The sequence below is a fragment of the Gallus gallus genome, chromosome Z (genome assembly GCF_016699485.2).
Source record: "Gallus gallus isolate bGalGal1 chromosome Z, bGalGal1.mat.broiler.GRCg7b, whole genome shotgun sequence".
NCBI lineage: Eukaryota > Metazoa > Chordata > Aves > Galliformes > Phasianidae > Gallus > Gallus gallus.
In genome coordinates this window covers 69246283-69259928 of record NC_052572.1, presented here as the reverse complement: position 1 = coordinate 69259928, position 13646 = coordinate 69246283, and the positions used below count along the sequence as shown (strand labels likewise).

At 39.2% G+C, this 13646-nt stretch overlaps 1 protein-coding gene across 16 annotated transcripts in view; it reads left to right on the top strand.

Annotated features, from left to right (window-relative positions):
• MOB3B (MOB kinase activator 3B) overlaps positions 1–13646 on the top strand; it is an 87010-nt gene that overhangs the window by 16048 nt on the left and 57316 nt on the right. For 3 of the 16 annotated variants that reach the window (XR_006932468.1, XM_025144878.3, XM_040656146.2), the window contains exon 2: positions 4398–4476. The exons of 9 other annotated variants lie outside the window; for them this stretch is intronic. The gene's annotated coding sequence lies outside the window, so the exon portion shown is untranslated. Of the gene's footprint in view, positions 1–254; positions 326–1125; positions 1212–4397; positions 4477–13274; positions 13362–13646 lie in introns of all 16 variants that reach the window. 4 more of the 16 variants (XR_005842966.2, XM_040656145.2, XM_004949585.5 and 1 more) reach the window with 2 other exon arrangements.

Here is a 13646-nt window from a genome sequence, read left to right as displayed (position 1 = left end):
GTAATACATATTCTTATAAGGTATATCTTTATAAATAACAGTAAGTGGTATTTATCATGGGGCCATGAACAAAGTAGTTTCCTGAACTAAAATATTTTTCCCTTATTTTTGTTGTGATTGTAAGCTTCAGATGTGTCATTATCAAGTGGAGAGCTAATTTCTTTGTTCAGTGGAGTAATTCAGCTTGAAAGCTTGAAAGAGGTGCTTTTTCTTCTTCTTCTTCTTCTTCTTTTTTTTTTTTTAACCCGATCCAGAGAACCACTGCACAAGAAAACCATTCACTGTGATAGAATACAAACCTAACATCAATTGAAGAACCACTTAGGTAAGTTCAAATGTACAGAGGCCTTTATTCTGGGTGCCTTCAGGTGAATGAGTAGTTGTGCTATGTTCTCTGTCAGTCACAGCTAATGGAGAGAGGTGTGTGCTGTGCTGGAAGGAGGCACAGGTAAGGGAGAGAAGATGCTGTAACTATAGTCTGTGCCTCTTCTAGTTTAATGACGTTGAGACTCCAAGAGCAGTGCGATTTCATAGCAAGTTAGAGGCATAACGTCCTGAGGGATAAGAAAATGACAAGTTTGTACTACACGTTTTTCTTTCAAATACAAACTTACTGCATTTTCAGTGTGATTTGGCTAGATCCAAAGGACTCCATTATCCAATAGAAGATGAGACCTAACATTTTTTCACTAATCAGGTTCAAACCAAGTTAAATAGAGGTGCCAAAGTCTGCTTCAAGAATGTGTTTGGAGTCTGCTTTATGAGCAGATGGCTACCCTGTCAGTGAGGCAGCTGTGGTCTTGTACTTCGGACTGCTGTTGGCCTGCAGTGTGACCTTGGGCCATTTGTTTACTGACTCTTGTGGTTCTGTTCTTTCATCTACTGCCCTCAAAGTCCTTGAAGAAACAGACTTCAGAAAGGACAGTGGAATTGGTTGTGATAAGAATTTTGTGGTTACATCTCACATCAGAGCTTACCTTAAACAAACAACTGATTACGACATATTAGTTTAGTTGAAGTTCTTTGAGACAGTGTTTTCTGATGCCTTGTAAAATGATGTGTGTTTACAAAAGTCTGTGTTTACACATTGGTGGCTATATTGAAACATTGCTGTCCTTGGAACAGGATTGCCCACTGTGCTTTCATGAGTATTCAAATGCAGATTGTTGCAGTTACTACAGGTGTACTGTTGGAGGCCATCTGAAAACCAGGTATTTTATACTAACATAGCTTTTATAATTTGATTTCTTTGTGGTTTACTGAACTTGTAAGAAGTATCAAACACAACTTTCACTTCATTAATGGCTTTTCTTGAAATATAAAAAAGGAGAACTACTCTTGGGGTCATAGACTTCATTTTGCTTGCAGGTGTTGACTTCTTCTCTCCTAGCTTTTTCTAGTGCTTGGTGCTAGCAGTTTTCTGGTTTCTGCAGTGTAATGAGATGTGGCAGATTGCAGTGGTTGTGAGCCTACGGTGGATACAGGATGAAGAGGTTCTAAAATGTGTTAAATACTGTTGGAATTCAACTGTAAACCCGGAAGGAAACTCTTCATTTGACATGAACTTTAGGAGACCTTCTCTTGGAATGTAAAAAAATAAAGATAAAAATAAGAGAGAAATAGAAATAGAACTGCTTGGGCTGAAAATGTTTCTGTTGAAGTCCTCTCTGTAGTGCTGGAGGAGAAGGACTAATAGAATGAACTGCTAAAAATATGACTGGTCTCCACTGTGCACAGCACAGTTTAATTTGCTTTTTGTCCTAATGGCAGAGAAATTTGCAAGACTAAATCTTCACATGCAAAATCCTTGGGAATTTCGCATTCCTTCCTGAGTGTGTATCTAGGCAGCTTTTTTTCTCTTTCTTTCTAAGGGTTTTGGAGGAAGCACAGCCTTACTTCTGCTTTTTCCATTAGGCAGTCTTAAGGCCTGCACTGTACTGCTTTACAAAATGCATTCATCCAAATGCAAGTGCCAGCTCACGAATACAGTAGTAGGGAATGCACGTGATGCATTGGACAGTGGATTTGGCTCTGGGAATCCAAGTTCAGCTGACGGCAGCTTTTTAGGGACGTGCCCTAATCCTCATGGAAACCCATTTAATACAGTCAAAATCAAGTAGCTGGGAGGAAACTGGGTGTATAAGGGCATGGAGCTACGTAAGAAAACACTTGTGAGTGTAGCAGTCATTTACCTTGGGTAGTTAAGATCAAAAATAGCTACTTGAGAACCACCACAGAGGAGGAAAAGAATTTATACCAGTGTCTTATGTTTTCAGGGGGACAGATTGTTCAATAGAATCCTGAAAATGATGCTTAAAAGTCGTTACTTAGTTCTCACCAGCGGGTTCGCTGTGGAATTTCAGGTGTTAAACCTTCGCCTGTAAAGTTACTTCAGGGAGGTCTGTGAGAATTTTCTGTCTTAAGGTATTAGGGGTTAATCTGTTTCCATTTCTGATCACTTAGCTTTATGGTATCTCTATGTATCGAGTGGGGGAGTTGCCTTCTTTTTAAGAGGAGTAGGTCTGGAAAGAGTAACCTTCAAGTTTCTTTGCAGTTTGCCTGATGATACCACTGTCTGCCTTAAAGATTTAAGTTCCTGGGTTAGATTCAGTCCTGTCTGGTTTTCTTTCTTTCTTTCTTTCTTTTTTCTTTCTTTATCTGTAGATTGTCATGTGAGAACGTATGGTGATTGCAAATTGGTAGGTAGCACAGCTCCATCACACTGCTCGCTCACTCTCCCCATCATTCATTTTTATAAAGAGCTAACACAATAGCTGTTCTTTCTAAAAATACCTTGTATCAGAGAATAACACAATGTGTAGGTATAAGAATGTAACCTTGTATTACATATAAGTGTCATTCTGCTTGACTTAAGGAGGGGAATGGGCAAAGGAGCTTGACCATAATGCATGTGCTAGGGGTGAGGGTGTGAAGGGATGGTAAAGATGGAATCTGCAGCTTCCAGTTCACACTGTAAGACTTACACATCTGAGCTGATTGTGGTGGGATACCTTTACTGTCAGGGGAAGCAGGTGAAAAGTTTTTGGTTTAATGCAGCTGGTGGAGTTTAGTTGTCCAGTGTAAGATAAGTTGTAAACATTAGGTTTGCAGTATTAACTGTAATGGAAGTTTAGACAAGAACCAACGTGTCTTATGTTTGTGCTAGAAGTACCTGCATTTGAGCAGGTGAATCCCATGCTGTGAGTGGAAACTGCCACCAATTTGTGACTTCTCATGTCTATACAATGCATTCCAGAAGAAATAAAGTTCTTGACTTTATCCACTTAGTGATGGCATGTGTATTCTGAAAGCTAAAACCTTTTATCATGGCAGTGGCAGCTGCCCCCTTCTGGGCTACTTTATCCATGCTGGGATATCCTGGAACTGGAGCATTAACTCTTTAATTCCCAGTGCACTATATGATGGTATGATGTGGAATACCGATAACCAAAAATCATAAAGCCATGACAGCTTACTATCCCATCCCCAGGTTTCCAACCCAGATAACTGCTAATATGTGACTGGGAATTGCTTAAGTTGCTTATCAGGGATTTTTATTCAGGTGCTTATTTAATGTATGTGACTGTTTATTATGCCGTGTGATCTGATGTTTGGTCCAGAAAGGTGGAATTGCTGAGTTGTTACTTGTTACAATTAGGTTTCTAAGGCTGGGCCTTTAGTTGCCCTTAATAGAGGCTTGTGCTCAGTAATGCACTACATTAAGCTGATAGGTATCTGTTATCTCTATTATTGTGTTGTTCATATTGTTCCGTCAGTTGTAAATTCCATGGTTTAATTATGTCCTGGTCACTGAGTATTCAGTCTGCAGTACTGCAGTCATTGCTGCAGTAATACTGTGAGTACTAAATTCAACGCCATTTATGCTGTTCATAATGATAGAATGTAAGTGTCTTTTAGACAGGTTAGTCTTGTTTCATTAGTTAAACTAAAGAAAGCAAGATACGATGGTCTGGTGCACTTTATCTGTTGTAAAAACTATTTTTCAAGCATTTTTAGAACTCAGAAGTTCCCCAAAATTATTTCCAAATTCATTGGAAGGGAATTAAAAAAAAATAAAAATCCAGATCCCTTAAAAAGTGTATCTTTTGCCATGATGTCTCATGTTGTCTCAGACTACTCTTTTTTGCCTTTTGTGTTGGATAGGAGGAAGATGAAATTATTATTACTGTCCAGTTTAATACAGTTTGTGGAAAGGCATAATATCAAGTACATTTCTGAAATGTTAAATCCTCATGAAGAATAGGCTCAGAATACACTGCCATTAGGAGATCTCTAACATGCCGTTGTATCTTGTGACAGGAATACAGCAGTTTGAGGGTAGATTCTCCCCATAGCAGAAATAGCAAAAAGTGACTGTAACCACTTATCTTTTACAGAATTGTCATCTTAGTGTTCCTCTGGAATAGTGTATTGCACCGCTGGCAGGAATTCATGTCTGTAAACATCAGTGAATACGTGAGTATGACAGCAAAGAAGGACCCATAGTCTGCAAAAACAGGCATAGAAGCTGGGTTTGAAATTCAGACTTCAGTGGAAATGTGTTTACTCACAGAATGGTTGCTGCTTTACTGTAAGTAAGGTGTTAATTTGGTTGTGAGATAAATCTGAGCCTTTCCAGGACAGTTTTGTGCTATTCTGCCCTACTTTTTGCTTCCATCTTAGGGAAGCAAGGCATACTTCAGTTCTTTTGCTCTGCTTAGAGCAAGTATAGCTTATGTGAAAATGAGTCTGTTTGCTGAAGGTCTGTTCCTGAAGATCTTCGATATGCGTGCTGGTGCTTCAGCTCAAGGCAGAGTGTGGTGACAGTAGGAGCTGTTTTGGTTTCTCCAAACAGTGTCTCCATTGTGTGATGTCTCTTGTGAGAAGCTTGTGGTTACATCAGGTGTGCAAGTTTTAATGAAAATCTAAAGAACATAAAGGGAACCTGTTTACATCTCTGTAGCCTGGAGCAGCTGCATGTTACATTTGTAACTCTGTAGATGTTATCTGCTGCACTAAATTACACTGGATTTTTAATATTAGAGGTTATAAGAGCTTTCACAATATATTCTCATAATTCATCAATATGTTTATAGTAAGGTAATTCTCATGCCTTTAGAGAGATCGTGATGGGCATCTGAGAGTTACCTGTCATCTTATGTTGAAACATACCAGTATGGCCATTTTATTGTTGTGAGCTTGATTTTAACTTTGTGTATGCAATCCAGTGATCAAAAATATATTTTCATTTGAATGTATGTTTTGCAAATTAGCTACTTTTTAGTTTTCAGAATATTTCAGTTTTGCCTGTTGTTTTGGCTCATTTTCTTTCTTTCGCTAAGTAGTGGAAAATATACTACTGTGGTTCATGTTTGCTCTAGAAAAGAAGTTGGATTTGAAAGAAACTGAAGAGGGATGATGCATACCAGAATTTGGAAAAATCCTTGTTTCCTGGCAGTGGCAGATTATTCCATTTTAATTATATCCAATGTACTCGAAACTTAAGTTTTCTCCTTTTATCATGTTTCTTTATAGTGATCATGTTCTCTACATTTATGTTTTACTTATACCACACTTTTCATGCCATCCTCGGTGTGTTTGCTAGAGAGCAAATCACAGAGTAGTGTCTCATCAGTCTGTCTCTAACATAAATGGAGCTCATCTGGTTTGTTTAGAACAAACATGTGAAGGATTGGGTGACAGGTTCTAGTCTTATAGGCTGTAGAATTTATGATGCGTTATCCTGTTCTTAAAACAGGAAGTGTGCAAGAAGAGTACTTCTGTAATTGTATGTCCTCCCACATACAAGCAATAAGGTAATAGTTAAACCTGTCTGAATGTGTTACCAAAAGCAGTCACTGTAGGTAGTTCATGCTTTCTTCATGTATTTGCCTGATTGTTTTCCGTAGTTGAACCTTGAGTTAGGAACTCAGTAGAGACAAAGAAGGATGTAACCAGTAGCCTTTGTTTTTGTGCCTCCTCTCAGCCTTATCAATTGCTGTTTAGCTGACACCTGAGCCAAAGCCTGTTGCAGTGCTGAACTTGACTGCAAGAAACACTTAGTAAAGGAGCGGAGAAGGGAAGAAGGAAAAAAATGCACATGGAAAACAAAGTGATACTTTTGAAGAAAGAGCGGAATAGAAGAGGAAGAAAATCCTAACAGAAAAAAAAAAGAGAGAAAAGCAAATATTCGGAAATGCTTGTTTTCACAGCACTGCTAAAATGTGTGTTTTCAGACTTTGCAGCAGCATGAGAGAAGCTGTCTGTTAACTGCTAAGTCACTGTCATTGCAGCATCTACAGATAGACTTCCAGTGATTTTCCTCTTGATACTTTTTGGGTATTATCAGTGATTCCTGAAGAAGTATCTGTAGCCTAAGTATTAAGTCTTACTGGAGTCACAGCAGTAGTCTCCAGGATACTAGCTCTCTAAAAGAGCCCTGTTTGCTCAGAATTTGGTTGTGTAGCTTGCCGTCCTGAATTCTCGCACATTTTACCAAGGACAACTTGGGCTTCTGTTCCAGCTGTGGTATGTCAGGGATTCAGCCTTGGTCAAAAACACCACGGTGGCATGCTGTTCAGAGAGCAGACATATTATTATTACAGATTACTCTTGGGATCTGTGGTGATTGCTGCCTTAAAAATCGTGGTAGCATCTTCCTACCTAATAGCAGATACTGTGTGTGACACAGCTGGGTTTACTCAAATAATTTGGGATGGGATCTAAACCATAATATGTGGAATGTGTGAATGGCAAAAGATGTGATTGAAATGGGATGAGGAATAGCAAGATAGCAATCCAGTTTCCTGACCATTTATTTATGTAGCAACCATAATGACAAAAGCAGGGCAGTCAGTCTAAGGTTGTTTTGACTTACTGCCAATTTAGAAATAAATTATTGGTACTAAAACTTCTGTGTTTTACACATAAGTGTATACCAACATACCAACACATAGGCAGTGTTCACAGGGATGCTAGAGACTCTATAAAAATTTAATGAATCTATTAAAATGCTAAATATTATAAAGCCACGTAAGTGCTAAATAACTAGTGGTAGAAGATTTCAGTGCCATTATCTTCTGGGTGTTGCAGGATGTGTGTGTCTGGCAGGAAGTGGACGAAAGAGGGAAATGCAGAACCCGAGCATTGGCACATTCAGCAATATGGCAGAGTTTATACTGTGGTGTGAGCCAGAACGTGATAACTAGGTCATGGTCTGGATGAATAGATGAAAGGCATGTTGCTGTTTCAAGTGCTTCCCATCTGGAAGACTGTACTAAAGTGAGGGGAGGGCTGTGGTGGAGTAGAAACCTCTACTATTAGTAGAAACTAATCAACCGTAATAAGACCAGGCAATGAATCATCTTTTAGAAGAATTTTCTCTGGTGTTGTTTTTCTTCGGTTAAATGCAATTAACTTGAATATACGACTTAAGTTTTGTATGAGGTTCTCCAGATTATCTACAAAAATTTTATCTGCAATCTTCCCAAGATGTTGGCAGGGAATACTTTTAAATTAGTTTTCCAGCTGCAGAATATCAGTGGATAATCAAGTGCCATATATCCAGATCGGAAGTGAGCTGTCAAGAGAATAAAGATAGAAGACCCCTTGTCAGAGTAACTATATGAGTAGAGCTTGGCTTTCTAGCACATATTTTGGTGCTCTGATCTCACAAGGACTGTTTTTTTTGGTTTTTTGTTTTTTTTTTTTTTTTTTTTTTTTTTTTTTTTTCTCCTCTGCAGAAATCTGCTGAGATTGTTCTGGTGTAATTACTTTGCATCAGCCTCTGACATCTTACGGGTTATATTGATTCACAGAATTGAGTAGTTGAAAAGGAACCTAAATAGTCATTTGGTCTAACTCCTACGTTAAGCAGGGGTATCTACAGCTTGATCAGGGTGCTCAGACTGCTGTCCAGTCTGAGCTTGAATTTTTCCATGTGTGTGTGAATCCTATGAAATCTTGTTTAGAAGGAATGAAACTGTTACAGGTGTGTGCATTGTATGTATATATTCACTGTTTTACTAGAGGTGCTGTGAATTCTTCCACTATGGTGACGACTGTAACCCATGGTTTGGATGTGTGTTTGATAGGACAGCATTTCCTGTAATATAGGATCGCTAGCATTTATGTTCTCTTAGGCATTTAAGTGGCACTTTTCCCTTACAGCAGTTTCTTCTGAGCTCAATAAAGCTCCCTCTGCTTTATGGTAGAAGGGCATCTTAAAGTTCTCTGGGTTCATTAAGAAACATGACCACAGAACCTCCCTACCAAAATTTTAGAGTTATACCAGCAAATCAGTGTTCCTAATGATGTTGTCATGATTGGGGCCCAAGACAGATGGAGACTTGCTTTTGAATGACAGCATGTACTGCTTATAAATGTACATGTAGAAATATGAAGCTTTTTTCTTGGTCAGAAATTTTGTGGGAGGTATGGAAATAATGGTGTGGGAAACATGCCGCATAAAGTAGTTCTGTAGGATGAATCTTAGATGCCTTGACATCTCCCAGTTTAAAACTATGCCAGCTTTACAGTGAATTTTTAACTACATCAGCAATTGTTTTTTAGTTAGAGATAAATTAAGCTTTGCCAAGCAGTGGGGAAGGACTGCCATTCAGACCAGGGTCCTTCAAGCATTGCTTTCCAAAGACCACTGGCTGTGCTTTCCCTGCTTGCTGTCTGCTCTGGTCACAGAGTGTAGAGTAGTCAATTACTTTGATTCAGAGTAACTGCTTGTTTTAATGCTTAGGAAAGAATCCATCTTAACGTTCCCTTGCTGATCACTTTTACTTGTTGTCTAAATCGTTTTTGTTCCCTTCCTTCTGTAGTGCTGAGTGATGAGATTGGCTTGAGGAGCTAAATCCTTAGCTTATGGTGAAGAAAGTTTTCTATTATACTTGTGGAGAACCTGATCCTATGAGTCTCACAGTGAACTCTTTTGTGGTTGTAAAGGACCAACACAAACACTTTCTGTCTTTCTAGGGTGTGCTTAGTATGTCTCAAACACTTGCAGTGCAAGGCCATCGCCATGATAGCTAGTTCAAGGCTGATATCAGCAGATGTGATATCCTCTCCTCCCAACAGAGCAGATGTGCTTTGCTGACAAATTTAAGTTTTGGCTACAAACTTGTTATGGTGAACTCACTTGTCTACAGCCTTGAGGTGGTGCATCTGCAAACCTCACAGGCATAAAAGGATGCCTGAGAGGGACCCTGAGTCATCTTCGTCATCTTCATCATCTTGGTAGTCAATGTTGCTGTTTGCTGGTTTGAGACTATGACTTCTGGATGAGCACATTAACACCCCCCATCCCTTCTCCAGTGCTGCAGGCTGACACTAGAACTCCTCGAAACAGATGTCCAAAATAGACTGGTGATCAATGTTTTTTCCTCTCTGTTTTTCTGACTCTCATTCTTTCTGTTTTCCTCAGTTTTCTCTCTTTGTTCGTTTTATCTCGTAAAATTATTAAGTAATTGCAAGACCTATTTTGGCTTCTGAAAAGCTGTATCTCTTGCATAGTTGTTAAGTCGTAAAGTTGTGAATTGGTTGTGAGTCTTATTTTGGTTCCTTAAGGTCTGTAAGGACTGTAAAGAATGATTAAATACTGTGCTTCTGCATATGAACTGCTTACCATGGGGGCTAATTAAAAAAACACCAAACATGCTTTCCAGATCAGCTGGTGAGTGGAAGTTTTGTTTGCTGTGTTGAGTGGCTTTTTGAGAACAATATAAATAAAGCAGTATGTAGTGGCAGAGGAGAGGCTTTGAAATCTTAAACAGTTTAGTTTGCTGGAAAATTGCATCATAAACTCCTTGGGTGTGCGTGGAGAAGAGTGCGACTCCATAGCTGTCCCTAGAACCTACTCCTAGCGCAGGGCTCCTCTGGTGTTACTGTTCTGTCCTTTTCTCTCATAGTTCTTGCAGTTAGTCTAGTTTTTATTACTAAACTGTATTGAAGGATATTTTCTCTGTCTCCATGAACAATCCTTGATCCAAAACCAGCTGTGTTTAAACTGGTGAGGAGGCAAGCTGTCCTCAGAGGAGGTAGTTGTTATCTCAATGTTCTTTCCAATAGCACGTGTTCTTTAGTTCATGTCTCTGAGTTCATTTACTTACTTGTGTTATATTTCTGATCTCATTGATGGTAAAGAAAGCACTTTTTTTTTTTCTTTTTTTTTTTTTCGGTACAAGTTACAAGCTGCTCAATTAGAGCTTTGGAGTGTGGATGAGTACATTCTGGTATTCTGTTTCTGGCATTCTGTTTCTAATCTTGTTTATGGGAATGCATATGTTTAACAGATCCAGTGTTTCCTCCCCTGCACAAAATAGTAGGTCATTTTGACCAAATGATAAGGTCAAACAAGATAAAATTACAGGGTGGTAGTCAGAACTGTTCTCTGGACAGAAATCTCTTCAGCCTTCAAGCCAGTTTAATCCTGAAAGTTCAAAACGACTCATAAATCAGCACTGAGTGATCTGTTTCTTTGAATTCTGGAAGTAGAGGACACACAACCAGACTTCTACAACTACAAAGGCTATGCCTTGTGACTGAGTGTTGTTGAAGTGCAGTATGTCTTTCCAAGTCGCAGAATCACCAGACCCTTAGCCTACAAAATTATCCCTGATCTGATCTGTGAAACCTTTTGTATTTTTCAAAAGACACAACTAGGAATACTCTCTCTGGTCTGAGTTGGAGAATGTCCATAATTAATAGTTGCTGCCGCTCACTATTTGTTACGTATGCATTGGGAACTTTGATGGAAGCAAAGATTTCTTGTGATCTTTAGCTCTTTAGATGTTCTTTATTGATCTTAAGATCACTTAGCTTTTCTAGTAGTCATGCAGAACTGTGGGTTAAAGTTAACTGATTCAGGACATAATTTTAGATTTATGGCATGAGTAATTGAAAGATATTTGTAGTTTATATATATATATATGTAAATAATCCTTCATTTGTGAAAAAGTATGCATTTTGTCTTGTTCAGCACTGCTTTGTAAAGACAAATAAGTCCTATTCCCCATGGTTAGTAGTGGAGCTACCTTCACTGTCTTCCTACCTTAGGGTCCATAATAGTCCCACTTGGTTACGAGTTACCAGAGGTCAAATTGAGGGGCTGCCTGGATCAGGCATAGCCTCAACTGCTACATAATTTTGGGTCGATCTTGTCTCTCAGCATTGTTTGTAATGCAAAATCACTATGCCATGTTGAGGACTGTTTGTAATGAAGGGTGCTGCACACCACCTGATGATTCTGTAGAAAAGCACTGAGGCTCTGTGTCACCAACCTCACCAACCTGCTTCTCCTCTTTTTCCCCTGGGACAGCCAGCTTGAGCTTTGGTGGAAGAAGCCAGATTTAGGCTAACCTTTCTATATTTGGTTTTCTGAGTAGATGTGGTTTTCTAAGCAAAGTCTTCGTTATTTGTGTTTGCCAGCGTAGCGTATGTAGCATGATGGCCTTTGTAGCTCTCTTTCTCAACGTAAAAATGAGCAGTTTGAATCAAAATGATACTGTATGATGGAATGTATGATTTAGATGTTCTTGAACACATATGTGGTTCCCTAAAACTAAGGCTTAGTCTAAAAATGAAGACCTTGGCCACTGTGTGCTGAGTAGGGAGCTTGAAGTTCCAGGGGATAGACTACTAATTTTTAGCAGAAGAGCTACTGTACTGCTGTGTATAGTGACCTGCCCTCCAGTGAGTCTGTACGTATAGAAGAGTAAGGCCCCGAGCTTAAATCTGAGACCACCAGAGCATTTTTGTGTGTGTACGTTTTGTTATTTCTTACCACTTACATGACCTGACATGGACATTTAAAAAATGGACTTTGAGGATTCATGTTAAATTTCAGCTTTTGGATTTTGTCCTTGAGAACTGTGTGAATGTTCTTGGCATGTGGGGGTGAGAAGGAAATCATATTTTAGTGCCATCTACTCAGTTATGCCAGCACTTTTGAAAGCCAGAATGCAGATTAAGGAGCAAGTTAAGCTGAACAGAACAAAGAGACTTATGAAGTGTAACCACAGTTTAATTCATTCTTATTCTCTTTTCAAAGGAGAGTATTCAGAGAGTAGAAGTAAAATTTTACCTCTATTGAAGGTAAAAATGAAATGGAGGTGAAAAATGTGTGTTAAAGAGAGTCATTGTGTAGTTTAGTTTATATCTCTGTTTTCTCAAAGCTGTTAGAATTTATTTATTCCATTCAATGATTGTGTTCATATTTTTAAAGGAATGAATGATAATAACAGTTCTCTGTCGCAGTAAATTCAGTGAGGACACCATCTGCAGAGACAGCAGGATTTTGGCCAAAGCAGGGTTTTTGAACCGGTTTTGTTGCTACTGCTACCAGAGTGTAGGTCAGCCCAGCCATGCAGTCCACCAGTGTGCTAAGTGTTTGCAAGAGCAATGATTGCAAGACCAGCTGGCCAAGCTATGCACATGCATTTGTAAAGGCTTTGTTTTTAATGGTGGAAAGAAGTAGCAGATCACAGGGAGTCGACAACTGAAAGCAAACGCTGTTGGTGTACTTAAACAGTGTGGCTTCATGGCTGTGCTTCTAAGCATGCTAGCTACAGCTCAGACCAGTTGAAGTCTGTGAACCAAGAGGAGACCTGTAAGAGCTGGGTGTGTAGCCAAAAAAAAAAAAAAAACCCACCAAAAAACATCATTCAAAAGGATTATCAGAACTGAACATGCTTCAGTGCGTGATCCTGTCGCTGTCAGAATTCAGCCTCAGTAGATGCGTGAGACAAAGGGAGTTCCCAACCTGCTTTAAGGACTTGGAAGGTCTGAAATAATGGCAAACACCATGATTCACTGAAGTGACTGTGGCTAAAAAGGCGCTCCATGTTTCATCCATCCCATCCTCTGCCCTCCACAGACAGTACTTTATGGTGTCCTCTTCCCTGTGCTGTGTATCCATGCAAGGGATCAAATAAATTTACTGGCGTGAAAAATCAGTGGTCTCCTTAATTATTTAGTTTAGTGTTCAGTCTTATACAGCTCCTTGGAAGGGAGTATAACCAACTGGGCCACATTTCACAGAGGACACGGTAAGAGGACAGGAACATGAAAGGCTAAGAGTTGAACTGGAACATAACTTTCCAGAAAGAAATTACAACCATACTTACTCCTGCATGAACATCAGTCTGCAGAAGGTCATAACCTTAAGTTCTTGAACCACAGAGGAGTAAGGGCTGAACTTCAGTATAAACTAAACCATGAATATTTTGTGTTTTCTTTGCTGTAATTCTGAGGAATCCCTTTTTCAGCTGACATGAAGCTGTCTGCTATAGCAAGGACATGTTCATGGCTGGATTACTATGGATACTGTTACAACAAAGACTCCCAGTGAGCAAGTAAGTATGAGGGTATACTAGTACCGCTCCAGAACTTCTGATGAGATGTTAATTTCTGTTATACTTCTGAAAGCCACTAGAATGACACTGATTGAGAGATGAGTCCTCCATTAATATAGAAATGTTTATTGCTATAGTGCCTAATTTGTATATTGAAGTTTACACCTAAGATTTATCCTCTCTCACCCCTGCCATTGCTCCTCAGTCACAATGGAGGGACTGCCTCTCTTCTTCAGTCCCGTTTATTGTTTTCCAGTTTAATCTCTATGAATATCTCTGTAGTTT